Source organism: Mirounga angustirostris, unplaced genomic scaffold, assembly GCF_029215605.1.
Source record: "Mirounga angustirostris isolate CCGP_5_RB_7025 unplaced genomic scaffold, mMirAng1.0.hap1 SCAF_3, whole genome shotgun sequence".
NCBI lineage: Eukaryota > Metazoa > Chordata > Mammalia > Carnivora > Phocidae > Mirounga > Mirounga angustirostris.
In genome coordinates, this window is record NW_026991711.1 from 101,356,430 (window position 1) to 101,378,023 (window position 21,594).

The following is a 21,594-nucleotide window of genomic DNA, read 5'->3' on the forward strand; positions in this document are numbered from 1 at the left end:
ATGAGATTAACATTTAAGTCAGCAGACTGAGTAAATCAGACTGCCCTTCCTAATGTGAGGAGACCTCCTGTAATCAGTTGAAGGACTGAATGGATCAGGAAGGCTGACCTCAGTAGGGGAGAGTTCACCTGCCTGAGAGCCTTCAAACTAGGTTATCAACATTTTCTTCTCTTCATACTTGAAATGAAACCTCAATTCTTCCTGGGTATCAAGCCTACCCACTGTCAGACTGGAACTAAACCATCACCCCCCCCACCCCCCAGGTCTCCAGCTTGCCAACTCACCTTGCAGATCTTAGGACTGGCTAACCTCCATAATTGCATGAGCCAATTCCTTATAATAAATTTCTTTATTTATATGTGCGTGTGTATACATCTGATTAGTTCTCTTGAGAACTCTAATACAGGCTCACTGAGCAGAGAATCCCTATTTTGATGATTTAGCTCAAGGAGATGGGAATATGGGAATAGCTCTAACATTTTGCTTGGTTAACCAAAATATGTATCCCAAGGTGGTCTATGGTAAATGAAGATGAAATAGCATAACTTCCTTGGTGTACTGTATAGGAAGGTATTCAAAGGCCTAAGGAGATTAGAAAGCTAGAATGGACTGATCACATAAGACTTCCTCATCCATTCAGGAAGGGCCCAGAGGATACACCCTTCACTAAGGCTGTAATAAATTCATGAGGGGACCTTCTCCCCCAGCATCCTTGAAACAGTTTGTGGTTGCTGTTCTCTGTAAGTCAGATATTAGGGTGTGAATTGTGATTCCTAAATGCAATAGGGATGTTAGGATTCTGTGGGGCCAAGTGACAGAAGAGTAATCAAAGCAGTAATCAAAATAGTCTGGCTCACAGAGATCTTTGGCATTGGCTGGTTGATCATGCTGTCCCTAGGACTAAAATAGTTAGAGAACCTATTAAAGTCTTATTTTATCTGTATAGGCAGAAAAGCTCTAAGTCTAGTGAACAGAAATCTGGCTTACATCACCAAACTAGAGAGTCACAGCCTCTCAATCAATTCCCAGACTTCAGCTGATTTACCAACCCAGAGTCAGTGGGTCCTTAAAGAAAAAGCCTGCTACACTGTCAAAAATTTATGTTGTTTACCTCCCTCCCTGCCTTCTCCAAAAGGACCTGTAACTATTTACCGGGGTGACTGTGCATTAAGGAAGGAGAAACAAGCTCTCCAGCTATTGTGGGACACAGGGTCTGACTTGACAATAATTCCTGAAAGTCTGAGGTGTCACTGTGGTCCACCAACTTGAGTAGGGGGTTCTGAAGGTCAAATGTCTAATGGCTTTTTGATTCAGATCCATCTCAAAGTGGGCCCAGTGGGTCCATCCTGTGGTTATTTCCCCAGTTCTGGAGTGCACTGTTGGAATAGACGTACTCAGCAGAATCCCCACATTGGTTCCTTAATCTGTAGAGTGAGAATTATTATGGTAGGAAAAGCCAGGTGGGAGTCACTAGTACTCTATACCTAGGAAAATAGGAAACCAAATGCAATATCACATTTCTGGAGAGACTGAAGAGATTAGTGTCACCATCAAGAACCTGAGAGATGGTGAGTACCACTACCATATCTTTGTACAACTAGCCTATAATAGTATGCCTTTGAGGAAAACAGCTGGGCTGTGGCTGTCTTAAACTTAATCAGGTGGTGACTTCTATTGTAGCTCCTCTTCCAGATTGTGGTTTTGTTGTTGGAGGAAATCGGCACATCTCCTGGGACCTGGTATATACAGCTATTGGTCAAATGCCCTTTTCTCTATAAATCTTAATAAGACCGTCAGAAGTAGTTTTCTTTCAGCTGACAAGGCCAGGAATTCACCTTCACTGTTCTACATCAGGGCTATAGAAACTCTCCAGTTCTAGCCTATAATCTAGTCCATAGGGACATGACCACCTGGGCCCGATGATGGAATGGTCTTTTGAAGACCCAGTTACCACCAGCTCTGGGTAGGTGGTAAAATATTGAAGGGGTGGAACAGTCCCCTCTAGGGTGCAGAATATACTCTGAATCAGCATATGGTGCTATTTCTCCATAGCCAAGATTCAGAGGTTTAGAAGGCAAATGGAACTTGCACCACTTATTAAGCCCCCTAGTGATCTACTAGTAAAATTTTGCTCTCTGTTCCCTTAACTTTAGATTCTGCTGGGCTAGAGGTCTTAGTTCCAAAGGGAGAAATGCTTCCACTAGCAGCACAACAATGATTCCGCTGAACTCGACTGCCATCTGGCCATTTGGAGCTCCGTGTGCAAGTGAATCAACAGGCCAGAAAGAGGCGGGTGGGGAGAGCTACTTTACAGATTGAGGTAATTGACCCTGCCTATCAAGGGAAAACTGGGTTGCTACTACACAGGAATGGTCAGGAGGAGTATATCTGGATTGCAGATAATCCTCTGAGCCACTTCTTAGTATTTCCATGTTCTGAATTAAATTCAACAACCCCATTCAGACAGGACTACTAAGGGCCCTGACCCTACAGCAATGAAGGTTTGGGTTATCCACCACTAGGCAAGGAAGCTCAATAAGCTGAGGTGAGTGTTGAAGGCAAAAATAGGGAAGGTAGTAGAAGAAGGTAGAAAAACCAGCTACGACTCTGTGACCAGTTGCATACAAGACTATAATAGTTATGAATATTCCTTATTTTAGTCTGAATGTTCAGACGCATATTAACTGAATATTTTTCTTTCTGTCTTCTGCTTATCATCTTACATCAACTGTATAAATAGATATTAACTTTATATTATAGTATTTAAAGCAGAAGATACAAAAGGGGGAGTATGAATCTCCTAGGGGAAGAATGAAAATTACTCAGAGCCAAAAAAAGAACTTTATATCCTCTTTCAGAGAAAGAGTATTTCTGTTTGCACCCCGGATAGTTGTATTATGTTAGATGGGAGCATGACTTTGTTATTGTCTTTATTTGGAGATTAAATATGGTATTAGGAGTGTGTATGAATGCCAAGTGGTCCAGAAGAGGACTGTGGTGACTTTGTAATGTAGCAACTTGATTAGGATGAGCGACATTTTCTGGAATTCCCTTTCCTGTGTGTTTCTGGTTAGGGTGAGCCACAGTGGGAGACTGGGGTTGGGTGCGTGTTGGCAATGGAGGGGAAGCTGGCGGGTGCTTTGTAGCTTGCACATGTTCTCACTTATCTGCTGGTACATCTCATTGGTGTGAGGGAGTAGTCAGGCCTACAACTGCCCTAACATCCCCTAAATCCTTTTCCAACATAGGCAACTCTTGAGCCAGGTGTGTGTTTCACTCTTAGATGAAGAGCCTGAGCTTCTCCAGGATGCCCATACCACCAAGGCCAGAGGCAAAGAGAACTGATATGGGTTTCAGTTCATCCTCACAGGGTCCCACTCGTGCTCAAGGGCTCCAGCTTGTCCCTGCTCACTTGTACTTCACATTTACATAAATTTATGTGTATATACAATGTATTACCAGTATTTGACGTTTTTGACTCTATGTAGAACAAGACAGTTCCCATTATTTATTGATAATGTCATATATATATTCCCCTAGTGGTTCTGCTTCTCTGATTGAATCTTGACTGGTCTGATACCAGAGACGTTGGAGTTCTTGGTGCTGGAGACCTCAACCACCAGCCGGTGCCAGATTCTTGACTTTGCCAGAGAAAGAATTCAAGGATGAGTCAGAGTAAGTATATCAGAAGAAGTTTTATTGCAAAGCAAAAGTACACAGTAGAGAAGAGGAAGTGCAGGTGCACTTAGAGAAAGGATCTGAGTCGCCCTGGGTGGATGTGGGGCTCTGATTCTTTTTTTTTTTTTTTTAAGATTTTATTTATTTATTTGACAGAGAGAGAGATAGTGAGAGCAGGAACACAAGCAGGGGGAGAGGGAGAAGCAGGCTTCCCGCTGAGCAGGGAGCCCGATGTGGGGCTCGATCCCAGGACCCTGGGATCATGACCCGAGCCGAAGGCAGACGCCCAACGACTGAGCCACCCAGGCTCTGATTCTTAAAGGTGGTTATAATCTGGGCACAGAAAAGTCACATGAGGCTCTGGGAACAGGCAGGGAATTCCAAGAACTCTGTATATCATTACGTATGCTCAGTGTTAGCTATGATACACAGGCTCAGTCTGATTTTTCTGACAAAGACTTCAAATATACTCTAAATGTACTATTGTCCCTCTAGCGCCCCCAGTGAAGGGGTCATTCTCGGTCACTTGCAAGCTAACTGGGTCTGTGTGCACATGAGTGCTGTTGAGCAACAACAGGATTCTTGTGGCCGTGAGAAACCGCAGGGGTCTCGCAAGGTCTCATGAGGTTGCCTGATGGCCACAAACGCTGTCAGGTGTCAGATTCAGTTCCCAGTTTGTTGTTCCTCCCCAGAATTTCCCTATTATCTATTCTACCTGCTTCAGGGTACCTAGGTCTAGCTCAAAGGATTAGAGACCCATGACCAGCAGGTACACATACCATGAGACTTTGAAGAGCTCCCATCCTGGGCAACTGCCACCATAAAACTCTCAGCTTTGTGTTTAAAGGAGAAAACTTCACACCTTTTGGTCTCTTCTTCTAGGCTGATCCTTTTCCCCCATTGCACCATCTCAGAGAAGGGTTTATGAGAGGGATGATTCCAGAGCAAGAAATGCTGAGGAAATGAGAAATGACTGCCAAGACCCTTGAATTGTGTCCCAGGACTAGAATAATCATACATCAGCCACGCTTTTCAAGGACCCAAGATTCCTTCCTTATCTCTGCCCATCTTGGGAGAATGTGATTTCCTCCTCCTTCCCAATGAACCATGAACCTCCTCCAGCCTTTCACTAAGAAGCACATGTTCCTGTCATGTGAAACTGCACGTATTCCTGCTCTTGTCTGAGAAAGGTCTGTGAGTTCCCATTCTGAAAGCCTTCTGTCCTGCCATCCACTGTCTCCAGTGCCTTCTCTGTGAATCCCACCTCTCCCCTACGCGCGAGCAGTTGCCCTGACCGTTCCCAAAGGGCTGATAACATTGCCCTCTACCTTTAATCTTCCTGATAATTTCAGATGTTTCCTCTCCCAGAGCTATTTTTCTAGTGTGGCTCAGGAGCAGGGATGGAGACAGAGACTTCCACTCAGAGGTAAAGGGGAAAGCAGGGCTCCTCCCCTCCCTGCCCCCTCACTCTGTGTGTCAGAGGTGAGTGATAGGAACCCTTCTCTCTCCAGACATCTCTACCCCTTTGAATCCCTCACCCTTTTCCTTCCTACAGGACAGTGCCACCCCTGAGTTATAACCAGGGAGATCTGGGTCTCAGTGAGCCACACTGTAGCCTGCACCCAAAGGGGCTTGAGAGACTGACCAGAGTGAGGGGTGAAGTCAGGAGTCAAGGTGAGACAAAAGTCAAGAGCACTATTTGGAGGGTAAATCCTTAATACTGGCTTGCTTAGCGTGTAAGAGCCATTAAAAATACCCTTACCTCCTATAAACAAGTATATATAAGATGTTCATCTCAAGCACTCTTTAGAATATAAAAATGCCAAACGAGATGAGTGTTCAGTAATAGAATATTGAGCAGCTATGATAAATCACATTTTCACTATTTTTAGTAAAAAAGAAGTGACCACAAAATTGCTAAATCTTTTTTTAAGAGTAAATGGCAGAATGATATAAGCCCATTTGTTGATTTGCTTTAAATTTTAAATTACTGACTATGCTCCCCCACCCCCCACCCCTCCACCCAAAGTCTCAAGCCCTTGGCAGTGATTTCCTTTGGGGAGTGCATTTGGAAAGGAGAAAATTTCTCTTTCCCATTATCTACAATTCTGAATCCTTGGGTCTCCTGAACAGCAATTATTATTGTAATTAAAAAATAAGGATTAAAAATCATGTTTTTGAAGACTGGAAAATGACAGAAAATGTTATGATACAAGGTTAATTTTTGAAAGCAGGATACAGAATATGTAAAGGCTAAAACCGCATAAAATGTCACCAAGAAAAGGGAGGGGGGAGGGAGAAAGATATTGGAAGGAATGAAAAATAATTCAACACGCAAATGCAGATCATTTGGGGCTATTAATATTAGAGGTGACTTATGTCCTCCAGGATACTTTTTGTATTCTCAAAACTTCTAATTTGTGAATGAATTTTTTAAATCAGAAAAGATAGACATTTATTTTTATAGTCAGGCTTTATATTAATATACAGTGAAGCTCTAGGCCAGGGCAGCTGTGTGGAGCCCACATTTCCTTATTTTTTTTCCTCCAAACCAAAATTCTTCGGGGACGGTTTTTCCCATGGATGCTGCAGTATCTGTGTTCTTGTGGCAAAAGTTAAGGAACAGAACTTGGTACTCTCTGCCCAGGAAGCAGCTCCATGGGCCACCTGGACTGTTGGCTGCCTGGTCAACCATTCCCACTGCCAGGGGCAGCTATGGCCTCCACCTTATCAATTAACTGGTTGTTAATTAACCTTCCTTTTAGACAGACTCTTTTTTTTTTTTTTAATCCAGTGCTCTAATTCATTTCTACTTTGAAGCATCATTCTCTTTATTTTACTGATAATAAATATTGAATGGACAGTATTTAACTCACTGCCCAAAAAGGGAATTCAATGGCAGGGCCAGAACCAGACACCCAGCCCAATTATTGCCGCATTTATTCAAGCTCCTAGTGTGTGCCAGTCGTCATTGATACTAAGGATGTAAAAATTATACTGGCATAATCCTTGTCGTTTGGGTGCTCATAATACGTAGGTTGGAGAAGGGGAAGGGAGCCAGGGAGGAGCAGGAAAACAGTTTTAAAACTAAAGGAGTCACTAGTAGTGATGCTAATGAGGAAAGGAAAACCATAGCCATTGCCATAGAAACAGAGAGAAAACGTAGGACAGGGCAGTGGAGGAAAGCAGAGCTTACACTTGTCCATTTTCTGAAAGGTATGGTCCCAGGACCAAATCAGCAGCGTCTCCTGGGCCCTTATTAGAAATGCATATCACTGGGTCCCACCGCAGTCCTCCTGGAAATCAGAAACTCTGGAGGTGGGACCCAGCCATCTGCATTTCCACATCTCCTCCTCCTTCCCCACCTCCAGTCCCCTCAGCCCAGCCCCCACCACGACCAGGGTGTGATTCTAACACCTGCTGAAGCTTGAGGACCACCTCAAGTTCAGTGAGCGGCAGATTCTAAATAACTCGGGAAGGCAAACCTACAGCAGAAAACCTGGCCCAGATGAGTCCCCTGCACCCCCTGGAAAGGCGTCCGTGATAGAGGCACTCTCAAGATAAGCTCCCCCCAAATGCCCTGCTCCAGTTGCAAATTGATATCTGGGACCATTTATGATACGCTAGTTCCAAAGGTAAGTTAAATGCCTATTGGAACAACTCCGAGAAAGTAGTCTATCGTCTGTGTTTCAGCCATTCCCAGGAGCGCTGAGCTCAACAACAGCCAAAGTCCATGAATCTAGAGAATCATGTAAATTCCAACCTGCACAGGTGGTCGGATGTGATAAGTGCTTTATTAGAAATGTGAACACAATGCCACGGAGCACACAGGAAACATGCCTGCTGCCTAGAGACAGTTAACAGAAGGCATTACCGACAGACAGCATTTAATATGGAGCTTCAATAACCAGTAGAATTTTACCAGGTAGAGGAAGGACCAGGAGCAAAGTTTAGGGAGGTCTCAAAGGCCTCTGGGTAGGAGGGAAGGATAGAAAGGTAGACCTCGGAAGAGCCCAGGCCCCTACCAAGGAGGATAAACTTGCTTCTGCCGGAAGTGGAGAAAACCTTGCAAAGTTCTGAAGCAGAGAAATGGTGTGTTGAAATCCACGAATAGATCATCTTGTGCAGGTGGCAACGGGGTGTAGAGGGGCCAGTTAAATGGGATTCTGGGTGATTTTTATTTTTAGTGCTTTGTATTTTTTTCTACCATGAATGTCTTTTAACTACCACTTCCTTTGCAATTAAGAAGTGTGGCCTTGAAGGGAAGTGACCCAGGGCATGGCCGCCCCGGAGACCCAGACTTAGGAGACGGGAAGAGCAGGAATTCAGGCCACAAATAGAGCGTTAGCACTGGCCAAGAGGAGGGGCCCTTTGCCCTTTGAGATCAGGAAGGAGGGGATGCAAATTCATGAAATATAAATCTTTGAAGTGGAGTGGAGTCCAGATCCTTTGTAGCCGAGGCCTCTGTTTCCTCAGCAGTGAAAACAGTAACGTCATTGCCTGAGAATCCAGGCTCAGGGCTGGAGATGGGAGCTGGGGGAAAGCTGCAGAGGTTTGGCCCAAGTAACCGCCAACAACCTCCCCAGTGTGTGTTATGTGTCAGGCACAGTCCTAAGTGTTTTATATAGATATTGACGCATTTAATCCTCACAGCGGTATCAGGCGGTAGACACTATTATTATTAGACCCATTTTACAGAAGAGATCCCTGAGGCCCCAGAGCAGTACAGTCACGCAGGTGGTAGGAGCCAAAGGTAGGAGTGGAGCCCAGGCAGCCACCAACGGGTGCCAGGCTTTGGAGAAGGAATACCCCAGGTGACTGAGAGATCATTAAGTAGTATTGAAATGTCACAGGAGTTTAAAAGCCATCTCTGGGGGGCACCGGCGTGATGCAGTCAGTTAGGCGTCAGACTCTTGATTTCGGCTCAGGTCATGATCTCAGGGTCCTGGGATGGAGCCCTGCGTGGGGCTCCGCGCTCAGAGCAGAGTCTGCTTGAGATTCTTTCTCCCTCTGCGCCGCCCCCTCTGTGTGTGCTCGCCCGTGCTCTCTAAAATAAAAAAAAACTAAAAAATAAAAAACCCATCTCTGTGCCATGGCGTCCGTCCTGTTTGGCCCACTGGCACAGAGAAGCTTTAGAAGGGCCGTGGCGGTTCTCTGGAGAAAAGCCTTGCAGGGCCACCCTCAGCGAGGCCGTGGGCTGCATCCACAGCTGGCGCCTCCCCGCCCCACCCCGCCGGTGGCCGGTGAGAAAGCCTGGGCTGGCTCGTTCCCGCCGCCGGGAAGGCCGCCTGTGGGCCTCCGGCCTCACTGGGCAGAGCAGGGAGCTGCGGTGGGAAGGGGGCCCGCTTCCCAGCCCCAAGTCCTGGCCTCCGCCGAAATGCCGAATTGGAAGTTCTTCAAGTATTTGGGGGAAGAGCAGCGGCCAACTAAGCAGAATCAAAGGATCTAAAAATAGTTAAAGAAAACATAAAGACAGAATGTGAAAATCCGATTATTTGGGAAGCCAAGCCAAACTTAGGAAACCTATAGGGTGGGTGGGGAGCTAAAAAACAGAAGGACGGCCTCCGTCCCCAGTGACCTTGACAGCTTGGGCTGTCGTCTGGCTGCCTAGCCGGGCTCTCTCAGGCCACCCTCACAGTACACCAGAGCGTCCACAGCAGGTAGGCACGCCGCCTGGTCCAGTCCTGTGTTGGCATCAAACACAATCCTGGGCCGGGAGAGCGGTCCCTACACCAGTCCCTACCATTGGTGAGATAGACCTGCCTTCCTTGAAAACCCTAAGTGTCTCCAAAAAGTGCCCAGGCTCCTGGTCCTTACATGCACCGTTTTGAGGCGCCCACAGAGGACGCAGCTGACGCTTGGGTCAGTTAGGCTGCATTTGGTAGTCACACCATGACTTCGCCCGTGTGTATCCATATTCCCCCTGCGTTCTCAGTGCGTCAGTCAGTGCATGGCAGTGGGGAGGGCTGCACAACCTCAGTGTCGGCCACAGGCTGACTTCTTCACGTCCCGCGCTGCCCCGGGGGCAGTAACATATTTGCCAGCTATAACCCGTACTAGTCTCTCTGACCTTTTCTGTCTTCTGGAGGCCACCCGCCTGCCTTGGCTCACGGCCCCTTTGTCCATCTTCAGAGCACACCTCTGCAACCTCCGCTTCATTGCCATGTCTCTTGCCCCCTCCTCTGACCCTCTTGTTACCTCTTTATAAGGACCCTTATGGTTACATTGGGCCCACCTGGACCATCCAGAGCAGTCTCTCCATCTCAAGATCCTTAATGACATCTGCAAAGTCCCTTTTGCCCTTGTGAGTTAACACATTCATAGGTTCTGAGGATTAGGAGGTGGACATCCTTAGGGGGATGTTGTTCAGCCTACCATAAGGGCTTGGAAATATTTCCTTAGCTCTCACACTAAGGAAACAAGCTACCCTTCCTAAAGATTTATGTCAGATAATTCTGGAAATTTCCACATGTGTTCCTTAGCCCTATTGGCTACCCCATGGCAGTTTGGCTGTCCCTTGGCAGTTATAATTAGGTTAGTGATGGCCCTTTAATTTGGGTCACCATGGGGATGCTTCTTGACAGTGTGTATTAGGGTTTCCCAGAGAAACAGAATCAATAGAATATATATATATATATACATACATACATATATATATATATATATATGGAGAGAGAGAGAGAGAGGTGTGTCATTGAAAATTGGATCATATAATTATGCAGTCCAACAAGTCCAAAATCTGCAGAGCCCAGTTTGAGTCCAAAGGCCGGAAGCTGCTATAGAACCAGGAAGTGCTGATGTCCCCCATTTGACGTGTACCAGGAAGGAGAATTCTCTCGTGGCCCACCTCACTTCATCCCTTCCTTGCCCTTTGAGCCAAACTATGCACTTGAACTTTCTCTTCCCTTGTCTCTCATACCCCCTCCCCCACCATCAGCTCTGTGTGTGATCAGCAAGCCTGAACACAAAGATAAACACAATCCACAATTTCAGCCAGGCTGGGGAGCCTGCTGAAGATCTCAAAGTCCTCAAGAGGAAAGGAATTACTTTCTGACATCAGCAGCGACCTGAGTATCTGGGGGCAGAAAAGAAGTGGGAAGTTGGGGGACCTGGGATATGACAGGGGGCGGGGGGCTCAAGTTACACAAGATAGGCCCTGTCCTGTCTATTGGCTGAACGGTTTTCCTAAGAACAGTCCTGTTTCCCAGCCACCCCCCACAGAACCTGTCCTTGGGCAGCCTTGCTGGTCCTGAGCTGCCCTGGAAACCTGAGCGTGCTCCAGCCAGGACTCCTCTCCCTCTCCTGTCAGTGAAGGGCAAAGCAGTGGAACAAAAGAGTGCCTCCCCTCAGCCTGATTTATCAGTCAGCCTGGCTGATCTGGATAGATACAGATTTCCCCAGACCATAGGAAAAGGCATCAATATTTCATGGAATCCTAATCTATTTGAGTGTGTGGAAGTTGGATCAGAAAACCCTTGGCCGGGATCAGCATGTGCAGGTGGCCTCCTGGAAGCTGAGAGCTCGAAGGCCCCAGGAGGGAGGCTGACGTCTTGGGCCTGGCCTACGGAGGTAGGGAGACAGCAGAGCCCCTGAGCAGGCTTCAGGTTTAGGGAGCACAAGCTGCTCAGGGGCCCTTAATGGGAACAAAAGCCGGGTCAAGAAAGGGGCTGACTGTCAGCTCTGCCCCAAACAGACACCCATACAGCTTGTTTCCCAAAGCTTAGCCGTGAGTACTCTTGCCTCACAGTGATACAAGGTAGCTGCCCTTAGCAGCTTGGACTTGGACTCAGAGAGCCCTGGGTCTCAATTCCTGCGTGGCCCTTTGTAAGAAGAAGAAGTGAAGCCAATTACTTCTTCTCAGAGCTATCTCGGAGATATAGATTTTGTATCTATAAAGACCTGTCTCGTATGAGATTTAATAACAGCATCTTTAACAGCTCCACAGTGTCATTCAGGACCTAGATTTCTCTTTTTACTGTGTCTTCCTAGCATGTGGCTTCCATTCTCAAGGTTACTGATGATCCGAGATATCCTTGGAGCTTCCAAATTGCGGGCTAGAAGGAGGAGGAAAGTCAAAATGGCAAAAAAAAAAAAAAGTTTTTCCAGTTTATTTAGCTCCTTTTAAGCAGCCTGTCCTGCTCATGTGGCATATATTTATGCTTCTCTTTCCAAGAGGGAAGCCTGGTCTCATGACCAAGCTGTAAGGTACAAGGGCTCCTGGGAAATATCTTTTTATGGGATTTGTTAAACTAGGTTTATTGCTCACCACTCCCAAATAAAAATCAGGCTCCTGTTACAAAGGAAGAAGGAGAAGTGAATGTCCGGGGAGGCAACAAACAGTTGCCACAAAAGCCTCCATCCTCCCAAGTCCTCTCCTAGTTCACCCCCATGACAGCCATCCTGCTCACTACCCCTCCAATAAGGACCAGGGGCAGGCTTCCCGAGAGTAGGACTGGGGCTAGGGCACAAAATTTAAGGAGGCCCTCACTCTCAGGTTTGTGCTGGGGCTGACACTATACTCGTGTGGACCTGGGAGTGAGATCCTCCTTAAATTTTGCCTTGCAGGCCTCACCCTGGTCCCGGCTCTCCTGTAGAGTTGCCAGGGAGAAAAATCTCCTCTGTTCTTTCTTACCACACTGTGCAGGGCAACTTCTTCCCATTAAGTCTGGTTTTCCAAAATGGACAAATCTTCTATGTGAACCTCAGAATTTCAATTAGTTTAGGGTTCCCAGAGATCTCAGGCCTCTTCAGACCCTCTAGAACACACAGGCCTCACGCTCATAGCCATGCACCCTATAGAGAGAAAAATGGAGTCTCTCATGTCAAGCAGGGGCCCGCCCGGTCAAGCAATGATGCAAGCAGTTAAGGTACTGCAGCTAGGAGATATCACCGGGACCAAAGTCAGCTGACACCCAGAACTGATAACAAGCAGAACAGAGGAGGTCTGCAGACACCCAAAACTGATGAAATCCCTTTACAAAGGGAAGGATTTGGGTAGCAAACCGTCAGACTCTTCAGACATGACCCCTCTATGTCTGACCACTTAAAAAAGGCAACTGCTGCCGAAGGCTCTGCCCAATGGATCTCCAAACAGAACTGAGAGCTTTCCCTGCGTGAACATCAGAAGCAGTAAGTGGCGAGGCCTTATCTCAACTGCACGCCCCCAGACTGACTTTGTGTTGGGTTCGTTCACTTCCTGCGCCCTTCTGTTATCTTTGTTGTGTGGCTTGTCTCTGTCCTGCTCTGTATGCTGTGTAAGAAGCCAAGTTTAATCCCATGGTGACTTGTCATTGAGTTTGGAATCCTGAACGTGCTTTATCATTGTGATTTAACTTTGCTTTATGATTGGATAAAGCTGCCATTGTGGGAAGACACAACTCGTGTCTTTCACACACATGCCTTCACACACCCATTCCGCCAGAGAACAGGTGAACACGTGGGGACAGTCAGGCTGGATGTCGCTTCGCCAGGAGGGGCAAAGCCAGTCAGCCCCGTGGCACAGCTTCTCATTGCTCTGGATTTCAGATGTGCTGCAGAGGCTGGGAAGAAGCAAGGGCTGCAGCCGCCACTGTCCCCCCCACCTCCCACCTCTTCTTTGAGTTCTTCCAAGAACACACCAACCACGCTAACATTAGCATTTCTACACCAGCTGGCCTGAAACAAGTTTGGATATGTTGTGGCTTCCATATACAGTGGGTTAATTTCCAGTCCAATTATAATAATGGTAATAATTGGTCACACTCAGGGAGCTGGCAATTACCACTATTTTTAACTTGCATCACTAAGGCAAATGGCTTTAGATACAGCTGGTTCCAAGAGGGCTGAGTTTTCTCCAGCTGGGAAAATCATGCACCAGAGCTACGGCCCATCCCTCTTTTCTCTGTTGTTCTTCTTCCAGTATGGCATCACCCATGAATCCCAGGCTCATGGGACCATTAGCCTGTTTCTTCCTTCTTGCCCTTCCTTCCCAGCTGGCTCTCCAAGCCAGCAGAGATCTGATTTATCCTGTTACTACCAGTAGACACCCAGTGGCCCTTGAACTCTGAGGCCCACTCCAGGGCCCTAGCCTTACCCCACCATTCCCAAAGAATGTGTATTCTTAGTTCTATTTTGACAACGCTCTTTCTGAACCCTGGCGTGGGTCTCCTGGCTCCGGGAGTTTTTCTGACATCATCATGGGCCTGATCTCCTCTCTCACAACCTTGGCCAAGAGAGAAGAGGTGTTGGCAGAACACCAGGAGGCCCACACCTACTGGGAATCAGGAGGAAGGGAACAGGGCAAAGGAGACATTCAGCTTTCAACTCTTGCCCCATGGATGAGAAGGAGTGGATCTAGAGAGTTTCTTGTGAAGGGCCTGGAAGGATTGTGGGGCAGACAAAAACCTCTGGGGGAGCACGACCCCTGCTTTGCACCACCCCTTTCTGTGATGCTTGTGTCTCTCTCTTATCTCCCTTTCTAAACCATGAACTCCTTAAAGGCAGAGATTGTGTATTTTGCTGTTGTCAGCCAGCACAGTTTCTGACACTGTCTGGGCCTAATAAGTATTTTTACGTGAACAAATATCCCTGGACATAAATATCCACAGCCTGGATATGTTCAGACCTTGCCAACTGAGGATTCAAAATAAGTCACATTAATATCATTCATGTATCGTATATGTCATATTGGAAGGAGCCCATAGACAATTTTCTTCTGTGTGTTCCTCCTTGGGTTGTTAAGAAGAGATAAAGGAGAGGACAGAGACGCCACTAGGGTAAGGAGAGAAAGGCATTCAACGCAGGTACAGAATTTAAGAGGGCGCTAAAAAACTCTGCAATCGAGATAAATTGTATTTTCATGCACTCGCGGTAGTTTCCTTGGTCTGCTGCCATTAGAAAGTCCCACAGACTGGAGAGCTCCAAACACCAGAAATTGATTCTGTCACTGTTCTGGAGGCTAGAAGTCAGAAGTCAGGGTGTCAGCAGGGCTGTTCTTCCCCCAACAGCTCTAAGGATGAAGCTTGCCTTGCCTCTTCCCAGCTTCTGCTGGTTGCCGCCATCTTTGGCCTTCCTTGGTTTGTCACTGCATCGCTCTGGTCTCCGCCTCTGTCTTCACGTGTGGGTCTTCCATTTTGTGTCTCTGTGTATCTCATGGTCCTCGCATAAAGACACCAGTCCCTGGACTTAGAGATTGCCCTACTCCCGTGTGACCCTGTCTTTTTTTTTAACGGTAGCACTAGGATTTATTGAGCTGTGCCTTAGTACAGGAGCTGGGGCTTGCCCATGGTGCTCTTGATATATAAAGCCCGGACGTTCTGCCAATTCTTCTTGAGCAAGGACACCAGGAAATTGACCGCTAAGTGGATGTTGTACGCAAGCTCATCATCTGTCATCTTCACATGGCCAACAGCCACTGCCAGATACAGCACTTTCTTCCAATCTGGAATTTGATGGTGGACTTCACTTCATCCACTTTGGCCACCACGTTCTCATCGTGGGTCAGCAAGGAAGGGAACTTGCCAGCCTTATTCAGGCCTGGGCCCAGGATTCATGGGATCTGCTTGATCAGAGATTCTGAAGCCAAAAGGGCATCATACTTCTTGGCCAGCTTCTTGACTAGTTTCTTATTCTTGTTGAGTTTCTTCAGCGCCTCAATGTCCATTTGGGGAACATCCACTGCCTTGGCCTCATCACAGTGCTGCTGATCCCCCAAAACACATACAGAGAACTTGGGGCAGGGAGTGGACTTAAGCCTGATGGTGCCCGAGAAGCATTTGTCCTTCTGAGGGTCAGAGTTCTTCAGGCTGATCTGCAGCTCCACCATCTCCAAAAACTTCCGGCGCTTGTGCTGGTTCCCGTGCAGGGCTTCCCGCACCGCCTCGCACAGGGTGTCTCGGGAGACTTTGCTGCTCATGGTTCTTCACACCGCAGTAACCGGAAAAGAGAGTCCGTGTGACCCTATCTTAACAGACTACAGCCACAAAGACTCTGTTTCCAAATCAGGTCCCGTTCTAAGGTTCTGAACTTGAGGAGGGGGACACCATTCAATCCAATAGAGCAGTATCTTTTAATCAAAATCCATGCCAAAAAAAATCCATGAGAAGCAAAATTCTAGAATTTTAAATAAAGATGGGATCCACCCCTGCAGAGCGTGATGCACCTCCTTCAGCCACCCCCCCAGGCCCAGCCCTGATGGAAGAACGTCTGTAAAAAGCCTCCACAGTGACATCGGGGAGCTAGAGAGATAGGACCATCATGGATTTCTCCTCCCGATTTGCCCTGTACACATGCTCCTGAGCAACTCTTGTCTGTGTGTGGGATTTGACCTCGCAGGTGTCAAGGAGCACGAGCTCATTTGCAAACACTTCCTGCTCCTCTGGTACCAGCCGGCCATACTGAACATGACTCATTCTTAATGAAAGAAAGGCGTTTCAGAGACAGGCAGGGCCCCTGCTCTCTGCCAGATGAGATCTAATGATTGCCAGTGAGGGTCTGAGAGAAGAAGCACCAATGAGGACAAGAGGAACCCTCGCCCAGGCTCCAGCCTGGTGAGTCCTAGGGAAACAGATGTGTGTTTACCCAGCGGACTTTCCAGAATTTCCAGAGAAGCCTACCTGCCCCTTTACAGAACACACAATTTCTACTTGTCCGTTGGTTTCTCGGCAAGGGAACATAAGAAACAGCACCGCCTGGGCGGCAGCTTTTCAGAAAGTGGGTCATAAATATCCTTGAATCAAATTACTCAGGCTAATGGCTGGCAGAGGACACCCGAGCAAGCAGGTTCCACATGGCTTATGTTTCTTCCCTTTCTGGAGCTGCGGAGACAAAAACACTGAAATCTTCAAGTCTCTCTCACTATGAACAAAAAGGGCAGATAATTCAGTATTTTTAGTATCTATGGATTTTTAGTATCTATAAAATTCTATGAACTTTCTAAACGTAATTTCCATGAAATCAAACCTAGGAGGTTGATACTGAATCATCTTTGTTTTTGAAGTGAGGAAAATCTGAGAGAGAGAGAGAGAGATCTGACTCACCCAGTGTTTCCCAGGCCGTAAGTGGGTGTGAGGATTTGAACTCAGGACATAGGCATTCCTCCAAACACCCGGAATCCTCCGTCTGGTTCACAGACAACAAGCAAAGTAGTGATTCTGATAGATTCATGACCCTACAGGTTCTTCTGGGAAATTCAAAGACTGAAAACAAATTTGTTCTACATCACAAGTCTTTGAAATGGGCATTCCATCACCCAAGCAATCCCACTTCAGGGAATTTGCCCCAGGGACACAATGACTAATATACCCAAACTTTATCTATAAGGCTGCTTATATCAGTGTTATGAATGACAGCAGAAAATGGGAAAAAAATAGCCCAAATAAGACATGTTTAAACAAACTAATATACACTTATGGTTAAAGTGTCCCAGGCTTTCCAGCCTTGTGTGGTCACCCTGTTATTTAATACTCAAATAAAATAACTGGACTTCTCAATCTTTATGACACAGGGATTCCTGAATGTTTCTCATAATCTGTGGGAGTAGCTGCAGTGGTTGGAGGTAGCTGACACCCCCTGATTCATGCTGCTCTCAATGTCTAATGTCTTTTGGCCATATTTCTACCCTCCTTCCACTTCACTGCAAACATGAAAACATCCCCCTTCCTTCATTTCTCAAGGCATCAATGGGGTGTGCAACTGTGTGTGCAATAGTCTTTCCTTGATTTTTATGATAAAAGAAGACAAGACAGGAAAATAAAACATGTCAAAGTGAGACATCAATATTCCTAAATCCATCTTTTGTGCCTCAGCGCAATGGACTTCTTGCTGACCATCTCACCTCTCTGTACTGGCCCACTTCCACCTTTTGGAGTTCATTTTTACTTGTATCCAAGTCCTCCTCCCTTTCCTGCATCCTAGGCTGCAAACCCTGACTCCAAACTCCCAAAGGAAGCCAAAACTCTACAACCATCAGAACAACTCAAGGAGACAACTTTTTCACCACCATTTACCTCCTTCTTCGCCTAAAACATTGGCTCCAGTGAAGGCATTACTTCTTGCCTTTGTATAATCAAAAGGCTCATTAAAGTGTTTCTTTTATCCCAATTAAAACAAAATAATAATTTCTCTCTTGGGCGCCTGGGTGGCTCAGTTGGTTAAGCGACTGCCTTCGGCTCAGGTCATGATCCTGGAGTCCCGGGATCGAGTCCCGCATCGGGCTCCCTGCTCGGCAGGGAGTCTGCTTCTCCCTCTGACCCTCCCCCCTCTCCTGCTCTCTCTCTCTCTCATTCTCTCTCTCAAATAAATAAATAAAATCTTTAAAATACTACTAATAATAATAATAATTTCTCTCTTAAATAAATTGTGCTACCATGCCCCAGAGAAACCAAGACGAACTGCCAATAGCTTTGAAAATAGCAATGTAATTTCCTTCCCACCACACATTTAATTGAATTCCTCAGAGCCATTAAAAGTCATGTTGTAGAAAAGTATTTAATGACATGGAAATAGTGTTCATGGCATATGGATAAGTGACAAAAAAAAAAGACCCATCACAAAGTACGTGCAGCAGAATCCAAATTATGTGAACGTTGTGTATATATTTGATTATGAAAAGAGGGTAAGATTTGGAAACATATTGTTGTGTTTTTCTCTTTTGCCTTCCTACATCCATCTGCCTCGAGGCCAGGCATGATTACAGATGCCAAGAGAAAAAATTACTCTTTAGCTTTTGACATTCAAAATAGGCATTTACACCTGAGATGAGCTTGAAAGCTGGGAACTAGGAAAAGAGGGTCATTCAACACATCAGTGGCTTTGCATAAGAGATTAGAGGGAAGAAAAGTGGACACAGAGTTGGGGAGATTTGAGGGAGAAGAAGCTATGCCCCCTGAGCTAGAGGGACCATGGGCAGACAGAACCTTCACCTAGTCTCCTCTGGGTACTCAGGGCAGAGACCACTGTGCAAGGCAAGCTCAAGGCACGTGACCAATAAGGCAGAGAGACATGGCTGAGTCCAGCGAGCATCCCCTTAGGGTATGGACCCCAAGTTAGGACATGGACAGGTGACAGCATGAGGGAGCCAAGCCAGTTAAGAGTAGATAGAAGATGTGGCAGAAACTCAGGGGTCTACAGTAACTGCTGGAGCTATGGAAAGACCTAGATAGCAGAGGGAGGCCCCTGGCCCCCGGACAATCTGAGAAAGAACAGGATTGTCACAAATGTGTCAGTGGTCACAAATATGTCTGCGGTCACAAATGTCGGGGCAAATGCCTGCAGAATGTCCAAAGATGAGATCAGGCCAGCTATCTCTCAGCACCAGCACTCAGCACCGAGGGGAACATCAGCACAAGGCCAGGTGTCCCTCTAGCCCTGTGGACATGGACAGGCAAAGCCCACATTCCCAGACACCGTCTTGAGAGGAGCTGGATAAATTTGACAGGGAAAAAATCTGAAAGACTGAGCAGTTGTCCCAAGAAGACAAAGTTAAACCTAAATGGACTGTATAAATGATTGGCTTGGACTAAGTTTAAACTCCAATGAGCTAAATTGAGAATCTTTTCTGGCAATCCCATATAGCAGATGGGGAAGGGGTCAGAATGGGTCAGTAGTTCAGAGGGTCAGGTGAGTTATAGAGCAGTAGTTCTCGGACTTTAGTATACATGAGAATCACCTGCAAGGCTGGTTAAATGAGACATCTCTGGGCCCGCCCCCAGACTCTTACTCCCAAGAGGTCTGAGGTAGGCCTGAAAATTTGTATTACTAAAAAGTTCCCAAGGCATGCCTATGTTGCTAGTCTGAGAATGACCCCTTGCAACCCACTCTTCTGGAGAGTCAAGAACTCCATTGTCTTGGCACAGCCAAATGTAACGATGTTCTGGCTTGTGCGTCTACCTACCTACCAACCTACATACCATCTATGACCACAAGTACATATACGAAATGGCAGTGTTGTTATAACTAGACTGCAGGATTATGGATGATTTGTATTTTTCACCTTGTATATTCTGGACTTTTCTAATTACCTAAAGTAAGCATGTATTACTTTTGAAATCTCCCCCCCAACTATATCAAAAGTGTTACTCAAAAGATAAAAAGAGTTGGTGGTGGCGAACCGTCTATCACAATCCAAGAAAAAGAGGCTGACCAAAGGGTCAGACTCTCAGTCTTCCTTCCAGGCCCGGGGTGGTCCTTCCCTTACCTGAACCCTATTCTGCGGTCTCTTTTATAGACAAAGAAAGCAGTCACGAAATAGGCATGATTTAGGTGGTAAAGCAAATCCCACAGGCCCTTAAATATTTCCCTCACCTACCTGCTGTGGTACCAGAAATTGCTCAGTAGACACATCCCTAAAGAATTTTGACGATGTGAGCTGGTACTAACTCAGCCTGTGTGTTATCTGGTAAGGATCATTGTTCACTTTGCAACCAGGAAAGCTGCAATATAATACAACACCTGGATTGACCACACGTCGCTAAGAGACAGCAGGAGTCTAAGGGGTTGGGACAGGTGACAGATCGATTTTTCTGGCAGGTTTAGTACCAAAAGTTCAGTGCACCCAGCCCAACCTGAACAAAACAGCAGACTGCTGGGGCATCTAGGACTCAGCCTGGGGAAAGGGGGAGAAAGAGGAGAGAGGGAATAAAAAGACTGAGAAGCTCCTGCCCCTGTGGGGTCACCTGGGCTGCACCGGAGTCCCAAGCCGGGCCCACGCTGCCTCAGGACAGGTGACATGCACAGGGGTTTGGCAGGACGCCTGCCGCAAAGGCCAAATGGCCAATACAGGTGGAAGTAGTACATTTCACACATGATTAAGTTTTAAAAGCAGTTGGAGTACTTGTCCTTTGAATGTCTTGAGACATCCTATTTTCCTAAGGCAGATTTTCTGGACAAGAAGTGCTGGAGTCCCAAATCTGGCTCCTAATGAAAACCACAGAATGCATGGCGATTGTTTTTGAAAAGAAATCTCAATTCTTACAGAGACTCAGCTTGCCCCCTGCAAGCACACGGTCCCACCTTATTTCCAGTCTATTGCCTTTGTTTATATAAATAGATCAAATATAGATTTCTTAAACTCTGCTTCAGGGGTGTCCCAAGCTTACAGGCTGAGCAGGCTGATGTATAGCTCTAAGCAGACCAAAAGACTGACCTGCTGGACAGCAGGCCCTGGCAAAAGGACTCTCCCTGCTGGTCAGATGTGAAAAACAAGCAGGCAGGCTTTGTACAAGTCTGTCAGCAAGTAGTGAAGCTGGAGATGCCGGATTAGGAACAAGAGACTGGACTCTAATCCAACGTTACAGAGAGGCAGGAATCCAGTTCAGGACAGAAGCACAAGGGGAGACCAGGCAAGGTGTTGGTCAGACTCCTGAAGGAAGATGTTTAATATATTACAGCAAACTGTTCGGTTTGTTTTTAAAGTAAGGACATCCTTACTGGGGGGGGAGGGGGAGAAGGGATGTGATCATTATAAAATAAAATTAAGCAATACAAAATAGAACAAAGATCAAATAGAACAAAGATCAAAGAATAAAACTCATTAGATATCATTACCGAGGAGTAAACCTTGTTGTTGTTAGATAGATTTCATTTCGGGCAACTTTCTAAGCACATATACACAGAGAAACATAGATAAATAAGTGGATGGACTCACAGATGGACACTTGAACAGACAGGTAGATATTTACTAAACATTATTTTTAGAGTATTAAAGTTCATTTTACTTGATTTTACTTAAATTAATTTAAATTTCACTTAAATTTGTAGCCCAAATTCATATTTCCTCATGATTTGAAAAACCTTAACCTAAAAGGGTGTTTTCAAATCATACCGGACTGTGATATTGCTTTAAGGCATTGAGTGGAGCGAATGTATTTCCTCTCTGAAGAACCCACCTTCATCCCAGGTCCCTGAGAATTTCTACAAATCAGGTTCCAAGGAAAATGA

The 21,594-nt window shown here is 46.3% G+C and overlaps 1 long non-coding RNA gene and 1 pseudogene across 1 annotated transcript in view; one reads left to right on the forward strand and one right to left on the reverse strand.

Annotated features, from left to right (window-relative positions):
* LOC123839476 (uncharacterized) overlaps window positions 1–21,594 on the forward strand; it is a 168,953-nt gene that overhangs the window by 105,988 nt on the left and 41,371 nt on the right. The window contains exons 3-4 of the long non-coding RNA XR_010409826.1: window positions 2,154–2,320; window positions 3,541–3,675. This is a non-coding gene — a long non-coding RNA (uncharacterized LOC123839476). The remainder of the gene's footprint in view (window positions 1–2,153; window positions 2,321–3,540; window positions 3,676–21,594) is intronic.
* LOC123839475 (large ribosomal subunit protein uL1-like) lies at window positions 14,916–15,592 on the reverse strand (annotated as a pseudogene).